This window comes from Marmota marmota, unplaced genomic scaffold (assembly GCF_001458135.2).
Source record: "Marmota marmota marmota unplaced genomic scaffold, marMar, whole genome shotgun sequence".
In the NCBI taxonomy this organism is placed as follows: domain Eukaryota; kingdom Metazoa; phylum Chordata; class Mammalia; order Rodentia; family Sciuridae; genus Marmota; species Marmota marmota.
Window position 1 is genome coordinate 186,324 of NW_025999960.1, and position 24,194 is coordinate 210,517.

General features: G+C 39.2%; 1 protein-coding gene across 4 annotated transcripts in view; it reads left to right on the plus strand.

Moving 5' to 3' along the window:
• Positions 1–245: 245 nt before the first annotated feature.
• The window catches only part of Ppfibp1 (PPFIA binding protein 1), a 199,756-nt gene continuing 175,807 nt past the window's right edge, over positions 246–24,194 (plus strand). For 2 of the 4 annotated variants that reach the window (XM_048802467.1, XM_048802468.1), the window contains exons 1-2: positions 246–459; positions 1,613–1,723. The gene's annotated coding sequence lies outside the window, so the exon portion shown is untranslated. The remainder of the gene's footprint in view (positions 460–1,612; positions 1,724–24,194) is intronic. The other 2 variants (XM_048802466.1, XM_048802469.1) reach the window with 1 other exon arrangement.

The window sequence follows — 24,194 nt, forward strand, 5'->3', positions numbered from 1 at the left end:
CTCGCCAGGTTCTTCGCCATCCCATTATCTCCGTTCCTCACAGATAGCAGGAAGGGCAGCATTTTTTTCTATCAACACCCACTTCCAGCCCAATCTCGCTCAGCGAGGAATGTATAAAATTAGTGGACTCCTCTGAGTGACGCTCGTCCGGCCCAATCAGTGGGGGCGCAGGCGCAGCCGCCCCGCCCCGCTGCCAACGCTCTTTGGCTCATTCCTGCAGGCGGGGACGGGAGAGGGCGGCGGTGGGAGGAGGAGGTACCTGGGGCTGGGAGTGATGTCAGCTCCCAGCTCGGTGCCTGCCCGGATTCCTGACTTGGTGTAGGGCAGACAGGGTGGGGACTGGCCGGGGAAGGAGTCGTGCGCGGCTGGCCTGCGGCGGGGCCCTGTGGCGGGGCTTTGAACTGGGAGCAACGGTGAACGGAACTTTTGGAAGTAGTGCCGGCGGCTCTCCACCCCCAGGTAAGGGCGGTTGGCCGCGCTCCCTCGGCCACCGAGCCGAGTGGCACAGCTGCGCGGCTGCAGCCGCCCCTCCCCTTCCCGGGGTCGATTTCCTTTTTCCAGCTCGCTCCTGTTTCCCAAAGGGGACCCGCACTTTTGGGGGGCGGAGGTGGGGGTAGGGCTTAACTCCTTACGGCGCCGCGGCGGCGGCTTCCGTGTGGAAAACGCCCGCACGGCTGGGCGCCGGGGGTCTTGTGTGTGTCCGTGGGCCCCGGACCCTGCTCCCGCAATAATTCCAGAGAAGCCCAGTCTGAGAAGTGTGGGTGAGGGTGGGCGACGGGGTCCTTAACAATGCCACAGATATCTTAGGAACCATCGACTCAATAATTAAGCTTTCTGAGAGGGAAAAAGTTTTGTAATTCTTCAGTCTTCCTGTGGCCTGTTGTTACACGTTAAGTAAAGTAATATCAATCTTTTGCTTAGAGATCATCGTACAATCTTTTTTTTCTAATCTGGTCAGGATGTGAGAAATGCACTTGGGGTGCATTTATTGTGAGCCTGTGGGAAAACTGGTCTCCTTGGGCACACTCTAAAACTGACCCCTGTTCGCTTGCATCTCTGCCCCAACTTTGGGCTCCCTGGGGGGTTAGGCAGGCCGCCCAGAATCTTCACATCTGCTTCCTGTGGCTGCCTGACCTGACGGAAGGATGAAGGCTGTTAGTTGTGTTTTCAGGAATCATTTTTTTTAGATAAGCGAGTTTTAAGAGGGAAATGTGGTGGAAGGCATACAAGCTCTTCATTATACGGCGTGTGAAGTTTTCAACATGTGGGACCAAATCAAATCCTTGCTTTCACTAAGAACCCCAGACAGCAATGCCGAGAGAACTTGATTTAAAAGACTATGTATGGTAGTTAGAGGAAAGCTTTTGCTGCCAAGAGGGAAAAAGTCACTTTAAGAAGTGTAAGACTGTGATTCCTATGTTTATTTCCTGTTTCAGACCTATTCTTTTTCCTGCGTGGAGATTTTGTGTGTGCAGGTCACTAGCTGAATGTGATTGACTTTTTGAAGAAAAGAATTGACTCTGCACACTGATTCAGAACGCTGCTTATCAGTACTTCAGGGCTCATTCTTTTGGCTGAGACTTGCGAGTAGTTTCCCTTTTCTTTCTTGCAGTCCTCTGTAGTGAAGATCCTCCTGTTGCCAGGTCTGGAGGAAATGGAGTGGACTTCACTGTGAGTCAGGAGCTGTTTCCCAGGCCTCTGACCAAAAGGGCATTTCCAGCAGGTGGGGAAAAAAAGAAGCCACATTAGGTCTGGTAAACCCAAGTCAGTAGGTGTAGTGATGGAGGACTTTATGGATGGTTCTCTTGTCTTTGTAGCAGATGACAGGTTTCAGAGCTAGAAAGACCTTGTTGTGTTTTGTTCTGTTGTTGTTTATAAAACACCTGGGTGTGTATTGTTCCTAGTTCCTGCAAAAATTAAATAGCACAGGATGGATCAGAGCAGGCTTTTTGAAAAGAGAATGCATACTTTACTGGAAAGAGCAGAACATTTTAATTTTGGTTTGTGTTTTGGATGGAAACACAGAAATTGCTAATGGCTCAGCAATAATGGTGAATAAGATTTTTCTGTTTATGTTCTATGGTGAGTATGGAAAATGTACTGAATTTTCCAGTTTGTTTTTTTCAGTAGGAAAGATGTGGAATTCTTGTGGGCTAAAGTGAGCTCTCCCTACTTTGGTTGATTAGAGTATTCAAACTGGAGCTTATACTACCAAAAGATGGAGCTACAAAAACTAGACAGGCAAGCAAAAAGTATCTTTAGGATATTATCTTCATGCGCCAAATTCAGATTTACACTTTCTTTCCAAGAAGCTAGTCTCAGTTTAGGGACTTGAATATTTCATGGCTCTAAATTTGATTCACAGTGTTTGTAATAACAGTCATTTTACCTTATTTTTCTTTCTCCATCCATGTTTATAGGGACAGATGTGGTACAGTATAACATGGTATTCTAAAGGACAATATTTTAAAAAAAAAGTTTGCATTATTGAAAAAGGTAGGATCAGGGTTTGGTTAAATTCCTTTTGATAAACAGCTAACATTGTTCCAGTGTACTTTAAAAATTAGGGTCAACTGGCCTTAATGAACAAGTATGGACTTGAAATCCAGGCCACACTGTAGTTTCAGATCAATAACGCCTAATCACAGGGTATCAGACAGTTCTTGGGAACAAGTTCAATGAGGGGGATTTAGTCAACTATGTGGTCTTTTTGTCACTCTTTGTACCAGCATGAGATAAATCAGTACAAGATTATTTCCCCGTTACTTACTGATTTATTATTTTTTAAAAAAATCTATCTTATCCATGACATGAAATATTTGTTTTTGTAGTGAATTTTGTTGACAGTTTGTTATATTAAAATTAATTTTTGAGTTTCTCATCTTCATTTTTAAAGGTACCTTGTCTCAGAATACAGCGTTTTTGAACTGCTGACTGAAAGAAGACCTCATTCAACATTCTGACTTTTCAGAAATATTAGTACATGTCTCTGACCTGATTTGGATTACCTTCTCAAAACAACAAATGAATGAGTTAATTAGAGCATATTCATTCATATGTCACCTCAAATGAAAGCATGGGCAAGATGCATTGTATAATCCAGAGATTACCCTAGAAAGTTCTATCAGTTTTGAATTAAGAAAAAAAAAATCACAGTTGTGCAGCTAATTATGAAATCTTGCAGGGAGCCATAGTTGTTATATGAGATGGGTTTAAACAAGAGATTCAAAGCTGTTAAGGCTAGTGTCACATTTTGATGCTTGGCATTGTTTGGAAATAAAGAACAATGTGTTTGTCCTTTGACTAGCGGTTCTGTTCAATTAAAAGCTGATAATTTCACAATTAAATCAATCATCAAACTGTCCAAAAACTGACACTACCCCAAAACTGCCGCAGGCTGATGCTGTTTTCTCATCTGTAGTATTTTATGTCATTTATTTCTCACACTTATTGTAGTGTGTGTCAGAACCTGTATTGTCACATATATCACAGAAGTTGATGCTTTATTAATGGAGCTCATGGCTCAAAAAAACAAAAAACAAACAAACAAACAAAAAACCCCCAAAACTACTTTGAGTTAACTCACTCTACAAAATACAAATATTTTAAAAATATTTTATTTTAAATACAATAATTATTGATGTAAGTTTGGCATTAAATGTTGATGTTTCAGAAAGCCAAATGGTGAGGGTTTTTGTTACTTCAGTATTTTTTCCCCCTACCTTAAAGGAACTGAAACACCAAACAGCTGGAATTTAAGAAATGGGCTCTTCCAGAAGTTTAAAGTTTGCACACTTGGTAGGTAGCTGGGGGGGAGAAGGGAGGGTCTGAGTTAAACATGTAGCACTCTGTACTTTTCTATTTCTGAAATGTGGGCTTGGACTCTGAGTGGTCCAGGTGGGTGTGTTGTCACAGTTTGCGACTGTACTTGGGTTATGAGTCTCCCTGGAACATGGTGTGACTCACGTTTTGACTGGCACATATGCACATCCTTGTTTTTGTTGGCAAGTGTAAAGGGTTGAGAATAGAAAGACCATTTGGTGGTTTCTGTACAGTGGTACACCTAAAAATGTCCGTGACTGAAGGAACTGTACAGACTCAAATTGCATTGAGTATCAGTCATGCTGGCAAAGGCTCATAGCTTAAATATGGGTGGTGTAGGAGGAAGATCAAGTACTATAATGTTTGGGGCTGACTGTAGATTTCTTGGACATCCTCTGAACTCTAGAGTAGGTTTAGGCATATTTACCTCTCCTTTAATTTAGGGAAATCAAACACTGGACATAAAAACACACAAGTTTAGGGAAGCAGGTATGCTTATTCCTAGAGTATTTGTTAAAAAGGCAAACTTAACTTCACCTGGTGAGAGACTGAGAATTTGGTTACTTATTTCTGAATAAGACTTGCCGCTCTTTTCAGAAATAAGTAACCAAATTCTTTAGTGAGGGAGACAGTTCTTGAGAAGAAGTAGGTAGGCCCACTGGGAAATGTGTTAACTCTTTCATAGGAGGGTTGTTAGGCTGTACAGTATCACTCAATGTGCCTACATTATCTTGTGTTTCTGTGCCTAGGATGTAGATCACTGCAGTTCTTTTTCTGGCCTTTTGTCATCTTTATCTTCATCTGTATTACATCGTACAAATGTCATCTCACTGCTACAGAGTTGTATGAGTATTTATGAGGAAAGTTTATTGAATCGCGTTTATTTGGAAAAAGTGAAAACTATTTTTAAACTCTGTGGCCTACTTTCTTCATGTAGTAGCTTGACAGTGTAGCTGCAGTTATACAGATAAAGTCCCTATAACCACTATCTTTTTCTAAAGATGCTGATTTTTAGAACAACACACAGTAGAGAATTTTATTTCATTTGAATTGGAATTGAAACATGTTCTTTTCTTATGAATGATAGAAGAGTCAAATGGGCTTCTAAGTTAATTCTGGGAAGTGAGAAGGGAGGTAGGGAGTCATTGAGCAGTCAGGGGAAAACACTCTGTTTGAACCTGTGATTCCATTAGGACCATATGTGTGAAGTCACCTGGGTCTCAGTGTTTTTCCTCTGGATCAGCTGCTTGGATGTTCTTGTCAAACTTTTACATTCTTCCATCCTCCACTTCCAACAGTGTATGACTTTGCATAACTGAAAAAGCTTCTAAATACAGAATTTAGGTTCTTAGTTGTTCTTTACTATTTATTCTTTGCCCAAGATACTTTGATTCTTTAGGTTGACTTGCCCTCTACATCACTCTGTGGACTGGACACACCCAGATGTGTATCCTGCCCATGTCTTCCCTACATCTAACCCCATTTTGTTTAATTCACCACCATGGCCAGTTAAAAGTGCCCAATTTTCCAGAATCCCCTGCAGCGGGGGTATCTTAATGATGTAGTCTAGGCCAGTGAGATGTAAGTACCAGGGTCCTTCCTCCCTTATCCCCAAAGCTCTGATAAGGGGACAGCCTCTATGAGCTCACCTGTTAGGCCTTTTGTTTGTATTTCTTTTTTCTCCCTGGAGAAAGGGGACAAAGCATCTTGTGACCAAAGACAAAAGGCTTGAGGATTAAGAATGGCTGGGTAGAAGATAAGAAGGAGGCTGAGAAGCTGATGGCATTCTGAAACTGCTGTATTAGACCTTGTCTACCCATGACTTTGATGAGAAAAACAAAATCTCTAAATCACAGAAATTGGATATGTACTTGTAGCCAAATGTGGTCTTAACTTGTGTCTAAATTTAAAAAAGTTATCTGTTCTTTAGGAATTAAAAGGCATTATTCTGTATGAGGGGAAAAAAGGGTAGGACTTTGGAGCCACACAGATCTCAACTTGAATCCCGACTTCCAACTTGAATTCTGACTTTGCTGTTTATTACAGTCTGATATTGGCAAATAATTGAACTTCCTTGGGTCTCACCTTTGCATCTATAAAATGGTAATAATAATGTTTGTGTCAGACAGTTTTTGCAAGGATTAGACATAATTAGAAATTATTAATAGAAATAATAATGTATATTTGGCCTTGGTAGATTTTCAGCAAAGAATGACATGATATTACGGAAGGAGAGTGTAGTGGGGAGCCTGAGGAGGGGGAGGGAAGTAACTCAATAGCCCTTCTCCTCATAGGGCCTCAGTAAACCTAGGTGGAATGGGTGAATGGTAGGCTAGTATTATAGCTGCTATCATTTGTCTCCATCTGCTCATGATTCCTTTTAGCTCCCATCTTAGTCCCACATGCCCAGACAAGGATTCTTGGAACTTTCTATTCTCCAATATTGGTTGAGAAAGTAAAGGATGTTTTTATGAAACTTTTATTAACTATAGCAAAGGGATAAAGGTGTGGGCTCTGGAGCCAGACAACTGTAGATTAGAATCCCCTGTCCTTAATAACTGTGATTTTGGTTAAGTCTTTTGTGAATGGAAATAATTGGGTGGTTATGAGGATTAAATATGATAATGTGTGTGAAGCACTAACAGCTGTTTTCCTGGCTAGCTACCTGTACTGGACTGAATATAGTTACTGTTATTATTTGTTGAGCATTTGATGAGCAATTCTAGCCTTGGTATAAGGTCCTCTTTGAGATGAAAAGATGAACAAAACATATTATTTCCCCTTTACAGTATTCATGTATAGGAAATGAGGACAGAAAAGGGATGGCATATCTTATATATAACCATTATAAAACCAGATTTTGAATACTACTTAGCTGTTAAAAAGATTGAAAAGAATATACTGAGTTGTACAGGTATCTGTATATTTTAAGGAAAAAAACTCCCACATACATAACGTGTTTGGATTTGTCAGTGCATGGGGAGGGGGTTAGAATGTCAGAGAAGATGAAGGGGGCTTCATTATTTATTTTACAGCATAATATGTTTCCTTTACAATTGCTGCACTTGACTTTGTTTGCCCATGCATTTCTCTTGCAACAGAAAATGTGTTAAATTTAAAAACAACACACTGTTGGACCCTTTGGCAGTAGGTGAGGAAAGATCATAACTTAAGCTAGAATAATCACTCAAGCAAAGGAAGAGTGGGTTTATTGGGGTCCCACTGAAGGAGGTAAGGTTTGAATGGGTAGGTAGGAGATTTTGAGGAGGAAGTGAGGATACCTGGGTTTGGAATAAAATTTAGAATACAATGATTAGATTAAGAGAGATGGCTAGAGAGATTGGTATTGTTGGGAGGTAAGATATGTTGGGACTAGATCTCAAGAGGTTTTTAACAGGATTAATAAGATTAAGCTCTTCAATGGAATTTTTTTTTAGATGAGGAGGAAGGTGATTATTTTATAAAGATGACTCTGGAAATAGAATGTTGAATGTTCTCTGGGGTAAATGTGGTAAGAGGAGTGGGAAGGACAGAACACCTTTAATTAAGAAGGGTACACAAGCAAAAGTTGAATCTTAATGGGAAATATGATGAGTTAAGATTTGACCATCTGGAGTTTGAGATTCCATCATGATCCACAATTATCCACCTTAGTTTTCTCATTAAGTGAATTGATAAAATAATAGTACTTGCCTCCTCAGGTTATTAGGAGAATAACAACAATGTAAGAACAGATAATGTTTACATCGCCCTTAAAATGTAGCAGGCACTGTTCTAAGATATTTAACTTAGACATAATTTCACATCACTCCTAAGAAATACATAATGCTATTGTACCTGTAGTACACATGAGGGCTCTAAGGCTAAGAGAGGCTAAGTAACTTTCTCCAGGTCACACAGATGATTCATGCTAGACTCAGGATTTAAACTCATGCAGTTAGGGCTCCAGTGTCAGTATCCTTAATCTCAGTTACTTCATATACCTGCAACTGGCTTGCTTCTGTACTTGGTACATTAAAAGCCATTAAGAACTGTTGGATGGTATTATTCACATAAAGATTTTAAGTAAGAATTTAGATTTGGAGTATAGGCATAGCCTAGAATAATAGACCACCTTCAAGGAGCTTTCACATAAAGAATGAGGGTAGCTGAACTCCTCAAAGAAGATCATGAAGAATAAAAGAGAAGCAAGCACCCAGCTTTCAGGGAATTATTGATGTTTAGAAATGGTCAGGCAAAAGAAGTAGACAGTGGTGACAAAGGGAAGAAGCTCAGTCAACATAGGGAACTGTCCACACCACCCAGTGCAGCAGACTGGTCATGAGGACGGGCCTGAGATCTATACCTAGTCCACTTACCAGGCCATTTCGTGGATTTGCCGGGAGTGGTTTCAGTAGCATGGAAGAGATGGAATTCAGAGGGCAAAAAATTGAGCAGTACATAGGTGGCAGTAACTGCAGGTGGCCAGTTAATCTGTTCTTTCAAGAACTGATCAGAGAAACATGGAATAGTAGCTTAGGTTAGAGGAAGGTAGAGAGAAAGGGTGATATTATAAAATGAAAGAGAGCAAGGAATGAGTGCAAGGTGTGGGCGAGAAGGACAGGGATAGACTGAAAATTGGGAGGGAGGGTGACTGGTGAGTCTTAAATATTTAAGGACACTTCTTTGGATGGGCTGGAAGAAAGAATGGGGGAGGGGGGAATGGGGAAAAATGGTTAAAAGTTGAGTGAGTCTACTGCAGGCAGTGTGCAGTAGAATAGGAAGCAGTGAAAGGAAATTCATAGACAAGTAACTGGCTCCAGAAAGGCTAGCTGTAGGGATTACTGGTACAGAGGAAAAATTTGACAGAAATCTCTCATCTAAACAATACAGAGTGACATATTTGCAAGGATGTGTCTCCAGGCAGGAAGGTAATTTATTGAAGTGGAAAGTAGTGGTCCAAAAAAACAAAAAAAAGGAAATCAGACAAAAGGAAAACTTGACTATATTTGAAGTAGGAATATTTAAAGACCAGACCAGACTTAATGTTCACAGACCAGCTTCTTGGAGAAAACCTGAGAAACTGCCTGGGTTTGGTGCCACAGTCAGAATTTGGTTACAATGGAACCATCAAGGCACTGGGAAATATTCTAGAAAGGAGTTGTCCAGAGGAGAGACTACTGTGTTAAATATTTTCCTGACAAGATTGTGTTTAGACTTCATTTTAACTTATTACTTTTAGTTAACGCTTTAGTTGGAAACACATTATGTTGTGGTGTTTAAGTAGATTTGTTGTGGTAATGACATCAGGGTGATGGAGAAAAGGCCTGAAGCAATCTAGTAATTATGAGTGCAGTGCAGTGGTTCCCCTCTTATTCTTGGTTTCACTTTTTGCTGGTTCAGGTATCTGCAGTTAATTGTGACCCAAAGATATAAAATGGAAAATTCCAGAAATAAACAATTCATAAGGTTTAAATTGTGTTCCATTCTTAGCAGCATGATGTAATCTCATGCTGTCCTGCTTTGCCTTCTCAGGACATGAACGATCCGTTTATTCAGCATATCCACCCTGTATATGCTATCTGCCTATTAGTCACTTAGTAACCATCTTAGTTATCAGATTGATTGTAACAATATTGCAATGCTTGTGTTCAGGTAACCTTTATTTTGTTTAGTGACCCCAAATTACAAGAATATGATGCTGGCAATTAGCATATGCTGAAGAAACTAGAAAATGTTCCTTTAAGTGAAAAGGTAAAAATTCTTGACTTAATAGGGAAAGAGAAAATACCATATGCTGAGGGTGTTAAGATCTACAGTAAGGGCCTGGGGCTGGGGCTGTATCTCAGCAGTACAGCTCTTGCCTAGCACGTATGGAGGCACTGGGTTCAATCTTCAGCACCACATAAAAATAAAGATATCATGTACATCTACAACTAAAACATATTTTTAAAAAAGATTACAATAAGAACAAATCTTCTATCCATGAAATTGTGAAGAAGAAAAAAGAAAAGAAGTTTGTTAGTTTTGCTGTTGCACCTCATATTGCAAAAGATATAACTCTGATGTTGTGGTAAGTGTTTAGTTAAATTTTGGGTGAGAGACATGAATTGAAAAAGTTTGCCTTATTTTGTAAATGAAACTTTATCATAGGTATGTATAGGAAAAAGTATATGTATAATGGTTAGTACTATCCTGGGGTTTCAGGAATCCCCTGGAGGGTCTTGGAAGGCATTCCCCTTGGATAAGCGGCGGGTGGGGGGGGCTACTGTATCAAATCAACATCACTCCATCAATCTTTGATGGTTCTTTTGGAAGTTGCTTTGAAAGATATCAGTATTTATTTCTGCTGTTCCTTCCTAATAGAAGGATAAAAATGCTGATAAAGGTACTAAGATAAAAGATTTTTCCTTTCTTCTATAGTCTCTCTCCATGGTATTTTCTTTTTAATGTCATTCTAAGTCAAAGAAAATTAAAAATTATAGCATGGATTAAATTTAAGAATTTAAATAAAAATTGAGATTATTAGCATAAATTTTACTATTCATCTTTATATTGTGCAGTGCTGGGGTTTAATACAACTATAAGACCATTGAGCTTATATGCAGAATTACTGAAGTCCTGTAATTTGTATTTTGTAGTTGATGCATCCATGTGTACATGTTCTTACCAGAACAGTAGAAACACTGCATAAAACTCAACTATTTTTATTTCCCTTATTGATATGCACACAATTTATCAGCACTGTATGTTTGACTTACAGGGGTGTAAGGAAGGACTGAAAGAAGAAGAAACTGTGGGTTGCCCTATCTTTTTTTTTTTTTTCCTATGCCATTATTTTCAGAAAGCCTAAGTTGTTGGCTAATACAGGGAAGTAACATTAGTAAGAGTGATAGAATTCCTTGGTCATGTGTATTTCTTAGAAAAATGTTGCTGCCTTTCTGTGTGCAAAGCAATTCTGGTTTGAATGGAAGACACCTTAGAGCTGTCAGTTCCCACCCACCTGCTCACTCAGTTGTATTTGTAACATACTTACCTTGAACTTGCTTTGAGTCTTGTTGAACTCCTGTGCATTGTATCATGTCACTGGAATTCTGTGCTTATGGAACCTTGCAAATGCTTTGTGTGGATGGGGTGACAAGGAGCAGTGGTCATATGTGTTAACTTGGATCTCTTGCCTGTGTGCATTTTCCATTGTCCTGTCAGATTTCATTTACAAAATACAAGTTCAAAGTTAAAATTAAGATTCACAAGATGGAGGCAGCAGAGCAGTAAGCCTAGCATGGTGCCTTTTTGAGCATGGGGTCCTGGGTGACAATCTAGGTCACAGGTCCATGAAGATAGCCCCACTTGTCAGAACTCAAAATGCTTCCTTTTAAGCCTGGGTTTTCCTCAGGTCTCAGAGTTTCAGATTTATCATCGAAGTTTGCAGTGGGTCAAGTTTGTGTGTTATATCTTAGAGACTCTCTGTTGGCCATCAGCACTGTTATTACCTTTCAAATATTTTCTGAATCACTGTCTGTTCTCTCATTGCCTTGGTTCTCATCCCTATCCTGTCTGGTATAGACACTGCAGTTGTCTTGTACTCAGCCCCTGAAGTTAGTCTCTTCTCTCTTATTTGCGTCTTATGACTAGACAGATTTCTAAACAAGCCTTTGGTACCAACTGCCCTGCCTGCTCCAAATCCTTGGACTTCTTGTGAGCTATATGGCTTATAGTAGAGTTCTCATATTGGTGGTCCTGGGATGGAGACTGCATGGAGACAGGTTAGGTGTGGACTACATAGTCTTTAAGAAATTTTACACAACATTTAGTTTGGGAAGTTCCACTTATGGAATTAAACTTCTGAAATTCACATTTAAAAGAGAAGATCTGGCTACTGTGTCTCTTATTCTGGTGCCTTAGAGAATAAAATGAACTGAACATGAGGAGGAAGATGTTGGGTTTATGTTTAGGGAAGATTGATTCTTTGTTCTGGCAGAAGCTTTACTTTCAGCTATGTAAATTTAAATTTAAAGCAAATATTTGCCTATTCTCAGAGAATGCTGTGAAGCAATCTGAATATCGATATTTTAGTCTGAGAAATTTCTCAGTTCATAATGTAAGTTGAGTATATGCTCTGTAGCATATTTTTATATGAGAAATATTGCTTGGATTTTGCCTGGCCGTTGTCACTGTTTGCCTCTTGTGATCTTGACCTCTTCCCGCAACAATGTCTTTAAGTCCCCTTGTGCTCCAATTCCTGGTGTGCATGAAGTACCCTAAACCTTTCTGTTTTTCCCATTGCTCTTAAACCCACCTTTTTTTTTTTTTTTTTTTACCACTTCAAAGCAATTCAGCAGGAAAATTTTGCTGAGAGTCTCAGTCAGAGCTCAGCCCAGGATTTCTGTGGGAATCAGGTAATCAAATTTTTGGATTTTAAATGTTCACCTACATTTAAAATCACGGGTCATAAGTTTAGTTTCTCTTCAGATTCCTTCATCCCAGTAAATTTTGAGATGCTTTGATTCCTACAATGCCTAAGCCTACTTATTGACACACATTCTTGGTATTTAGTTGTTTTTTCAAATTGTATTTTTTAATAGGCATTTCATTGCATGATCTGAGTTAATTATGAGAACAGCCCTAGCATTGTCTCCATTTTACATATGAGGAAACAAAGTTTTCTTTGAGTCTCCAAATGGCTTATCTCTGAATATGTCTTACTTTTTCAAATAGACAATGATGAACCACTTGCAGGCCATGAGTCCCTTCATTGCCTGGGCCTATAGCCCAGTTTGAAGTAAATAAATATTATGTGATGAGAGTAATGGTTTGTTCAACTAACATGTACTGAAGTTTGTCCTTGGCTCCATGGGGGTGCAAAGGTGAATCAAGTTGAAAAGAGATGTGTGCGTCTTCTGCCTGTATGGAAATGTGGATCTTAGGCTCTGGAGTTAGATGGGTCTATAGCTATGTCTCAATTTCATTTGTCAAATTGGGGCAGTAATAGTATCTTCTTTGAAGCCTTGGTTTTCAACTGAGGGGATTTTGACCTATAGGGGCCATTTGGCAATGTCAAGAGACATTTTTTTGTGTGTTACAACCAAGTGGTGTAGGTGCTATTGGCATTTGGTTGGTAGAATCCAAGAATTCTGTTAACTGCCCTGTGAGGCACAGTACAGCCCCCTTTAATAATTACCTGGATCCAAGTATCAATAGTGCTGTGAAGCCCTGCTTTGAAGGGGTTGTGAAGACGAAACAAGATACCGAATGCAAAGAAAATTTGTCACAGTTAGCTGTTCCTCCTAGAAAACTATCTCAGAGACCACGAAATCAGCCTTTGAGAGAGTGAGCTCCAAAAGGCTTATTTTCAGTGATTATTGCCAAGGAATTAAGCCTGATGCTCAGGGTTTCATGCTCTCCTGTTCAGAAGTGGGGACAGACTCTGGAGATTGTTTATGTTACACTGTGTACTGACACAAACTGGCAGGGATTTAGCAGATCTGTAAAAACAATTATTAGTTTTTAGGGTGTTCCTAGTAAACATCCTGCTTACTTAACTAGCTTGTTCTAGTGTACAGATTTAAATATTCTGATGGAAAAAGTTTTGGTTAACGAATTTCCAAAATGTGTTTTGATACATGAGACATGCAGAGTTTTTGTTTTTATATCAAGAAGCCTAATGCTTGTCTAGGCTCAGATGTAAGAGCAGCTTACCCCCACCATGACTGCCCTACCTGCCAACCAAGGAGCGTTTTGGTATCTGTGGGAGTGGGGTGGAGAACTGTGAGATTTCCATCTATAGTTCATTGTGCATTTACACTTGAGATAAATATTTTTTTTCAATTATAAAACCAATGTATGCACTTTATAGAAGATTTGAGTAGTACAGAAAAATGCAGAAAAGATGTTTTTTTTTTTTAAAAGTCATCAGCAGTCCTACCACACAAAGGTATATCTGCCTTTTGTGTTTCTTTCATTCATTTCTTTCCATTCATATTTTTTTCTGCAATTGAAATATATTCTGAGTCATGATTTTGCATCCCACTTTTTAAAAACTTAACATTGTTTTATTTGCATTTCTTCATGCTATTAAAATACCTGTAAATAAATGTATTCCTTTTTTTGGGGCGGGTACTGGGGATTGAACCCAGGGGTGCTCTACCACTGAGCTACACCCCTAGCCTTTTTATTTTTTATTTTGAGGCAGGGTCTCACTAAGTTACTGAGGCTGGCCTTGAATTTGTAGTTCTCCTGCCTCAGCCAACTGAGTCGCTGGGATTATAGGCATGTGCCACAAAGCCTGGCTAGTATTTCTAAGGACTGTGAAATATTCCATTTGTGGATGATTTATTTAATCTCATTGTAGAATGTGTTTTCCGATTTGATGGGCTTCTATGTCACCAGCATTTTCTGTGTTCCACCTTGCTCACATTTTCACATTAAATGAATGGAAAGTAAACCAAGGGTTTAGATTGAATGTATGTGCATATCCTACTCAATATCGCTGTCATTTGTCAAAAAGTTTCTACTAATTTTTGTTCCCATTAGCATATCTCATTTTACTAAAATTTGGTAATTTTCTAGGAGAAAAGTTATTTCATTTTTTATATTAATGAGACCAAACATGATCATATGCCTATTGGCTGTATTTCTTATTTAACACGTTGTTACCCATTTTACCTTTTGGAAATTAGTATTTTTCTCATTTGTTATAAAATCTAGTTCAGTATTTCACTTATCAATCCTCTGTTGTCATTGTTCTAAATATTTATACCTTTTTTTTAGTATTTTATTTAGTTTGTCTTTTAATTTTGTTTTTAGTGATGTAGAGATACAAAATTTTTGTGTAATCCGCATTCTTGATTATTTGTCTATTTTTATCTATTTTCTTTTCCACCTGGAATCTTCAGTTTGTCTCTTCCATATTGATATTGATTCCTTCTGCTTAGGAAATCACTTCTGTGTAATCACTGTTTAAAAATATAACTCATAGTGGGTGACTGCAGTTTCCTAAGGAGAATAAATTCTTCACGTGGCTAAGGCTACCCAGCGTGTGCCATGGAAAAACTTATGTGTGTGGATCTTTTTTTTTCTTTTTGGTGTGTGTGTGTGTGTGTGTGTGTTCGCTCATGAACTTGTGATAGAGCTGTCTCTTATACACATCCAGACCTGTCTTAGAAACAGTAAGANTTAATGAAAGAATATGAATGAATAGGAAAAGTCAGTGAGGAAAGATGAGGTATAACTGGGTCAAGCCTTGCTAGCTTGGTTTTTCTGTTCATTTCCCATTTCCCAGGGTGGAAGTAGGCTTACTGAAGACAGATGGGCTTCGTGGATTCCCAAGTGGCCAAGTAGCTGGGTCCAGTAGTTTGCTGGTCTGTGGCATGGTCTGTGCATGGACAGAGTTGGCCCACAGTTAGGGTTTTTCTCTCTTTTTGTTTTTTTAGCAGCCTCTGATTTATTCATCTACTCAGTAGATGATCTTGGGAAGCATGAAGGTGAGAGATAGACAAAGGAAAAGCCATTGAAGGGTACATAACTGAGTTGGTTACCACTTTGGTCAATATGAACTCAGTTGCAGTAAGGACTCTGCGAGGAATCCTGTAGGATAAATTTTGGAATTTTCCCTCCCTGAGAGGAAATGCTGACACATTCATCCACTGATTCCCTTCATTCATTGGTTGAGGTTGGTTCCCAGGAGAATTAACTCCCCTGAATATAATTCACTGTGCGTTTATTGAACATTCCATGGTGAGTTTTTAAGTGTTTCGTTGATAGGTAGGCAGACTGAGCAGAAACTGTGGTGAGACCCATCCAGGCCTCTCCTCTTCGGGTCATTCTCTGGGGCTCCAGGCTTTCTCCAGCTTCATTGAGGTCCTTTGAGTACATTCAGCGATGCTAACTTGGCTGACCTATCTGAAGAGGGAAGGCGACAAGAACTAGTTCTTATTGAGCTCTTAACTGTCTCTCCAAGCCCTTTCACTGGGGCTTTTATAGATGCTTCTCACCTCAATGTTATGAAGTTAAATACCATTTTCATCTCCATTAATTTGTGGGAAACCACCACTCATTGGAAGCTTCATTAAAATCTAGAGCTTCTAACTCTAAGGCTGATCTGCTATACTTAGGCAACAATTCCATCTTTGTAATTTGTGCTTGTGTAATTTTTGGTGGAATTATGAGGTAGAGGGTAGCAGCAAGTGTTTTAGGTTTTGAATTCAGATATATCTTGAATAGAATTCCAGACATAGTACTGCTTTAGTATTGTGACTTTTTTCTTTACTCATCCTGAGCCCAGGTTTTCTGGTCTTAAAAAAAGGGAATAACCTCCTTGGTCTATACCCAAAAGACTTAAAAACAGCATACTACAGGGACACAGCCACATCAATGTTTATTGAAGCACAATTCACGATAGTTAGTCAGTGGAACCAACCTAGATGCCCTTCAGTAAATGAATGGATAAAGCAAATGTGGTATATATATATACACAATGGAATATTACTCAGCAGTGAAAGAGAATAAAATCATGCCATTTGCAGGTAAATGGATGGAGTTAGAGAATATAATGCCAAGTAAAGTTAGCCAATCCCAAAAAACCAAATGCTGAATGTTTTCTCTGATACAAGGAGGCTGATTCATAGTTGGGTTGGGAGGGGAAGCATGGGAAGATTAGACAAACTCTAGATAGGGTAAAGGGGAGAGAGGGGGAGGGAGGAGGCAAGGGGATAAAAAAAAAGATGGTGGAATGAGATGGACATCACTACCCTAAGTACATGTATGAAGAAGACAGGAATGGTGTGAATATACTTTGTATGCAAGCAGAAATATGAAAAATTGTGCACTATATATGTAATATGAATTGTAACGCATAAAAAACCCCCTAAACCTCATAATGAAAATGTACCAGATGCTATAGTTCATATGTGAGGAATTCCCCAAAGCTTATGTGAGATGATGTAGGAATATTCAGATGTGAAATGATTAGATTATGAGAGCTGTATGCTAATCAGTGAATTAATCCATTTGATGGATTGATAATTTGAAAGGACTACTTTACTGGCTGGTAACTGTAGGCAGGTGGAACATGCATAGCTGGAGGAGGTGGGTCACCGGGTGCATTGCCCTTAGGGAACATCTTTTTTCCTTGCCCTTCTCTCTCTCTACTCCACCCACCTCTCTTTCCCAGCTGCCATGAACTGAGCATCTTACCTCTGTCTTTCCTTTGCCACACCCTTCTGCCACTATGAGTCTCACCTCAGGACCAGAGCAATGGAGTCAGCCAAACATAGACTGAGACTTCTAAAACTGCGAGCCCAAAATAAAGAACTATTTCTTAAGTTAAAAAAAAAAAAAAAAAAAAAAAGAAAACCAAAGTCTACCTGTAGGAGTATTCTAGATGCCTAGCAGATTACCTGTCTCATTCAGTAATGATTGTGTCTTAGTCTCCAAGCCAAAAATGTAACTTTTTTGTTGTTCAAAAGTTTCATATTAAGTGATAAATCTTCTTGGACTTAAGAAATTTTAGTATCACTTACATTTAAATGCCAAAACATTTATGTGAACTCCTTATTTTCCCATCCATTAGATTTTCTTTTCTTTGTGAATAGTTCACCTGCTTCTCTGAAATCCTTCTGCTTAGAAAGTTTCATAGTGAGTTCCTAGCTTAGGATTGTACTTATAGCCAAAATAAAACATGTTGTGTCTACATGTTCATGTAAAAAATACGGACAGTCATTTCTTCACACATGGTTGAGATTTTTGGCATCATGCATGGATTTATTATTTGTCTCTGCTTTATAAATACTCAGGTCACAGAGCTGCTGAAAAAAAAAAAGGATTGTAGAAAATCAGAAGACAAAGTTGCTAAATAATTCAGGAGAGAGAATTGCTAAATAAATCTTCATTTTTTTTTTTTTTTTGGTACCAGGGATTGAACCCAGGGGCACTTAAATCATTGAGCCACATCCCTAGCTTTTTTATTTGTATTTTATTTAGACACAGGGTCTCACTGAGTTGCTTAGGGCCTCCCTTAGTTTCTAAGGCTGGCTTCAATCCTCCTGTCTCAGCCTCCTGAGCTGCTGGGATTACAGGTGTACACCATCTCACCTGGCTTTTATGCCATTTTAAAATTAGGTAAGATTTGATTGGTGCTTATGCTGGACCTTGTTAATCACACAAAGAACTCTAATATTATAAAATCATTTTTTGACTGGAAAATTTGTCTAGCAATTACTTCTACTCTGTTTATTCAGGCTTTTCCATTTTAATAAATTTAGTAAAGTAGTTACAGATTTTTTTTTTATCTTTTATTGATTTTATTTATTTTTTTAAATACATGACAGCATTGGAATGTATTACAATTCTTATTACACATATAGAGCACAATTTTTCATATCTCTGTTTGTGTATAAAGTATGTTACACCCAATTCAAGTCTTCATACATGTACTTTGTATAATGATGTCCATAGTTACAGATGTTCTTAGAATTATATTTTATGGTCTGATATAGTCTTTTTCTATAAGGAGAGATACCCTTTGGGAATCTCTAAAATATGTCTTGGACTTTCTTACTTTTTGTCCCTAAAACTGTGGTTGCATGGCTTTTTTTTTTCTTCCTACAATAAATCAACTTAGTATTGTAATATGGGAAAGATTATGTTATCACAGATGAGGCTTTATTGGGTTAATAATTGATGTCCTTGCTTCCGTTTGGGAACTTTAGATCTGTTGCCCTATGATTTTTCCATCCCCAACCCATCTTGGTAGAAATGAAGAGACAAGGCTGTGAAAACCATTTTTAAATAATTTATATAAATTCATATGTCAGAATTTTTAAATAATTCAGGCCATATAATCCTTAACCAAAACATGGATACAGTTAAGTATGAGTGATTATATAAGTTTAAATTATTTTTGAGATCCCATTTATGTCTAGAGTTTAAGGATCAAAGTGAGTAGCAACCGTTGGCCAGATAAATCTCATGACTTTTGCACACAGAGTGCGGGACATGGTAAAATGTCACATCCAATTTTAATGGTCAGTAGGAAATTCTTTTCCTGAAATTAGAAGCCTATTGCTTAATTTCTTAATTAATAACCAATGTGGACATTGCTAGCTGAGATGATAGCAGTGATAATGGTGAGAAGAGAATGGAAGAATAAAATGGATACTGACTTGACTATTAGTTGACAGGCTATAAAGGACTGAAGAATATTCTTTGTGATTCTAAGATAACAATCCAGTTGGGCAGCTCTGTCCTGATCACTTGAAATCATTTTAGCACCAGCCCTTTGAAACGAAGCCTGGATGGTGGGTATGAGTACACAGCAAGATTTACCAGGCGTTTCTTGTTGCTGGCTGGGTGGCTTATGGAGTAAATAGAGTGATTAGCTTGCATTAGTACTCCCACAGCTGTGCTGCACCTACTGAGGCAGAGATACTTGCCTCTGTTCTTGAAAACATGAAAATCCCCATCTGATCTCTTCAGTCCAAGCATCTTTGCATTGCAGAAACAGAATGCCAATTTGTTATGAGTGATATCCTCCAAACAAAAGTAGGTAAAACCTAAAGACTAGGGACAAAGGTTTTCTTAAGAAAAATGACTATGTCTAAGAAATTCGTGAACTGTTTAAACCTTTTTCTTCTTCCCTTACCCTTTTGTTTATGCAACTGGCATGAACCAGATTAACAAGAGATGGGGAGATAGCCTCTTGTCAGCTGTACTTCTGTACTTCAGAAGTTGTGGTCTGTATCTGCAGAGTGTCTGGATTGTTTAGAGGAGGGAGAGAGAGAGAAAGAGGAAAGGGGGGAGAGAGAGAGAGAGAGGAAAGGGGGGGGAGAGAGAGAAAGAGAGAGAGAGAGAGAGAGAGAGAGAGAACGCGCGCGCACTTAGATGATGATTTGTGCCCTGGCTAGGACCCTTTGCCATTGATAGTCCTTGTTTCTGTGAAATATTGGTCTGTAGTATAAAGGTGGGAGTCAGAGAGGTGAAAAGTTGGAGCTGAGTTTTGGGGGCTTTATACACAGGCCTGGAAAAATATATAGACAAATTGTAAATTGGCTGAGTTTTAAAAAGAAGAAGCCTGAACCAAGAATCTGGCAGTTTGTTCCCAACATTGATTCTGGGCAAATAATTTAACCAGTATAAAGTTAGTATAATACCAGGCCAATCTTCATAGGAAGGGCTTTCAGTGTCCCATGAGATCAGATGTGAAATGCTGTAAAAGTAAAACATTAGGCAGCAACATGAATTTAAGCTGAGTTTTCATATGGAGTAGGTTATTTATGTTTTTAACATTCTGAGCCCAAACTTCTTGTAATAAGTAGACACTGCTTTTTCTCTTGACTTCGGGTGCTGTGACAGCTCTCATTCCACCCCTGTGTCTTAAACTGGACTGCAGCCTGAATGCTAGTTAGTCCTCGAGGTTTTCTGGAAGGTGGGCAAGGCAGTGCAGGAGCTCCTCATTTCAGCTATGTAATGTCTACTACCTACTTTTCTTGGGGATGCAGTAAATATCACAAAGTCCTCAATAGTCTATCAAAACTAGCCATTGTGCCCTGTTGTGCACAAGGTATTCAGGACTTAGTTTTATACTTTTATATAGAACTATGGTCTCTAGGTAGTTTTAGAATGATGATCGACTGAGATTTGAAGTTACAAAGCAAGCATGCCTTGTGTCTTTAATGGTGAAGGTTGGCAGTCTCAACCCTGGCAGAGGCTAAGACCAGGAGTTGGATATTGAAGGATTTTAGAGTGAGTTCTTAGGAGCTACTTCTGTAAGGAAGGAAAAAGATGGGGTTGGGTAGAGAAGCTCACCAGCAAATGAAATTGCAGTGAAGGCCCCAGCTGCTGCTTTAGGTAGGTTTGCATTTCAGTCGGCCCTTCATGACTGTCCTCAGTTGAAGCGAGGGACTGGACCTTTGTGTGCCCATATCAGCCTAGTATTGGCAGCAGGCCACCCTTGTGGTGGCATCACTTTGGGTGAGGCTATATCCTGCAGCTGGCTGAGGACCAGCCTTGTGATCCATCAGCAACCAAGTCTGGGTGCAGTGAAGTCCAGGTGGAGCAACATATACTGTTCCAAAGACTCTAAACCTGGGCTAGGAATATAGCTTAATCGTAGAGGGCTTGCGCAGCTTGTAGGAGGCTTTAGGTTTGACCCCCAGCACCACAAAAGGGAAAAGTGCCCCTGCCTCCGCCCAAAAGAAGAAAAACAAAAAGAATCTCTCCCCTTGAAAAAAAAAAGAACAACTCCCCTTGAAAAAAGAACAAGAGGGAACACTGGGAGCTTAGCATGATAAGTCCCTTTATCTGCAAAGTGCAAAAGTTTGGATCCCACAGCAAAACTGAAGGAAGAAATTAAACCCCCCTTTGTTAATATTAAACAACAGATTTCTGGCTTCTTAGAAATTGATGAAGCACTTGGATAATGTTTGCATTTGATTGTGTGTGGTGTAATAGGTTGTAGTGTCTGTATTTGTGGAATGGATAACCCAAAACTGAGTAATTTCCCCCAAGAATGAATTACTGCATGTTGAAAATATCAATCGTAGGTGTACATAAGTGCACTTGGTTCTGGAATATTTGTTACATTGGGCTTGCAGAACTGTTGGGTCTCTACCCCGAAAGGAAGGCGAGCAGGCAAGGCACAGAACCTATCAAAGCCAGAACCTTCTGGGGACCTTGAGGATGGAGGGCAGACTGAGGAGATCATAGCTTCTACTGAAGTTTCAACATCCCTGATATGTTTTAGTCCTGGTTGAGAACAAGGATATGAGTAGGAGTTTTATTGCCAATATGCTTTGAAAAAAATAACGTCTTCTGGCATTTCTAGAAACTAGTTGTATTCAGCAAATTTTTGACTGTCTGGCATGGTTTGTGGTATCAGTGGGATAAGTAAACAAGGCCCAAGTCATACATAATCATACTCTTTCCCAACTACAGCTTAAGTCATATCTGTAAAAGTGAACATGGTTGTTCTGCATTTTCCATCTCCTAGTAAGTAATGGAGATAGTGAGCTCAGCTCACCTATTGTATCAATAGTCTGAGTGTGTTGCAGGGGCTGGTGGCAGGGAAGCCTGAAAATTTGGCAGAGCAGAGGCATGATATGTCTGGGAACTTGGCTTCCCAGTGAGGCTTCCTCAACTCCTAGATAACTTTGTATTCTTAGCCTTGATCTGTATTGCCACCTGGGAACTCTGTAATGCCAGGTTTCCGAAGATGTTACTAACCTATTTCCATTGTGGGTATAGTGGAAAGATAAATAGGTCACTGATCTTTATTCAGAAACCAGCAGATACAAGCTGTCATAGTGACAATTTTTGTTGTATAAAAACACCCAACCCCAATGTAACAAAGCACAGAGACTTGGCTGTGGAGAAAGACTCAAGCAAAGCTCTGGAATGTGTGCTCTGTTCTTCTGGAGCTCTCCATTTGCCCTTTGTGTCCCTAGAGTATTTGGTGGTGATCTGAGAGTACCAGGAGCAGAAAGTTCTAACTTTGTGCCCATCTTCTTCTCACTTTTCTATCCTCCTAACATGCCTGTACTCTGGTCACTTGTCCTCGGCACACTGGAGTTAGGAATATTACCTTTTGTACAATTCAGATTAGGGCTCTCCAGCTATGCATTTTCACTGTGATTTAACGTCTGCAAAGGATGAAAGAAGAATTTCCTGGCCAGGAAGTGTGGTTTTGTGCAGAGAGAAATGCCTGTTGTAAGGAGAGAAACTTTTGAAGAACCAGAATGTTTAAAAAAGGATGAAGGAAGTCTGTCAAGAAAAGCGGGACCAAAGTGATTTGCAGTGTTGCCTGGAGATCTGGGAAATAAATCAAGACAAGAAATGTGAAAAGGTCAAATAAACAACATTGCCAGTTAGGACTGACTAGAGTTCTCCAAAACCCATGGACACTCTCACTCCACACAGAACTGTCCATCACCTTCAATTCACCTGGAGTAGGAGGCAATGACACTCCCAGGGAGGACATTCTTGTGCTGTTTGGAAGGCCAGACCTCCAAGTGTGGGAGAACTTTGCTTCCCTTAAGCTAATGTTGCCTAACATCCCTGGGAGGCACAACATAGTGGTTAAGGACTGGCTTTGGAACCAGGCAGACTGCTGTCACTTGGGTGTGACTTAAATGCTGGGCCTTTGTAAAATGAGTTATTGTGAAAGGTTTGGCTGAACATAATGAATAAGTGCTCAAAATTGTTGTTATTAAATGCCAAGAGTTGTAACTGAGTTTGTGAAAAGCACCTTCTTCAATTCTCAGGCCCTACTATATAAATTTTGAAGCTGAGCTCAGTCTCAGCAGGGAGCTAGATTCTAAATGGCCCCACTTGCAGGGCTGGGCAGTATTCCCAGGTGCTGGGCACGGTGTTTATAGCAGCTGCAGGTACTTTCAGGCCTGGGTACCCATATTCTTCCTGGGGAGGGTTCTTATAGACCCTGATCTTTAAAAAAATAAAATAAAAGATGCTTCAGCTGGGACATCTATCTGCACACTCGCACATTAACCTAGAATTTTAGTGAATAATGGATTGCTCTGCAAAATATATGGATTTATTCATCTCCTAAGCATCTTCTATACAGAAGACTTTGGACTCACAAAAGTGCAAAATTCAGTGCTGTTGGCATTATGTTATGGGTATGGTTATGTTCTTTTTGCTTTATTACACAAATTATGTGTGTGATTGTTGTTTGTGCCTTACATCTCTAAGAGAGGTAGGTAATATTACCAGTTGTACAAAGATTAAATAATTTGCCCCAAATGAGAATTTGGACCCTAGTGCACTAACTCTAAGACACCACTGATTTAAGATACATTATAATATGTAAGATGTTGAAATTATGAAAAGTGTGTAATTTTAATTAATGAAGTATTCTAAGCAGCAGAGCCTGGTTTCTGCCTCATTTCTGTTTGATTTAAAGTTTTTAGTCCCCATGCTACGTCTCACATAAGAACTTGCTATCTATTTAACTGGTAAAGATAAAACAAGAACAAATAAGAGACAATTAATGTGTAAGACTTGAAAAAGTGTCATTAGTAACAAGAATTGTGTTTACTGTTTACTGTAAAGTGGCCACACTTTCATTTGCTTTAGTTCCTAAGACCATTTTAATCTTTATAATCAATCAATCCAGGAATTTTAATTTTTTAAAAACACACAAGGAAACTGAGATAGGTACTGTATTCCCATTTTCAGATGAGAAACTGACAAAGGTTAGCTCTGTGATGTTAAGAATTTACTAAAAGTAAATTCTGTATCATGGTAGTCAAGTTTATTTATAATCATTACAGACTTGGTCTGGGTTCCAGAGGGTGTGATCTGATGTGAGGGGTGGTCAGTATTTTCTGGGAGCAACTAACCTAGACTTGTGGAGGTCAGGAAGGATTCCCAAAGAGGGT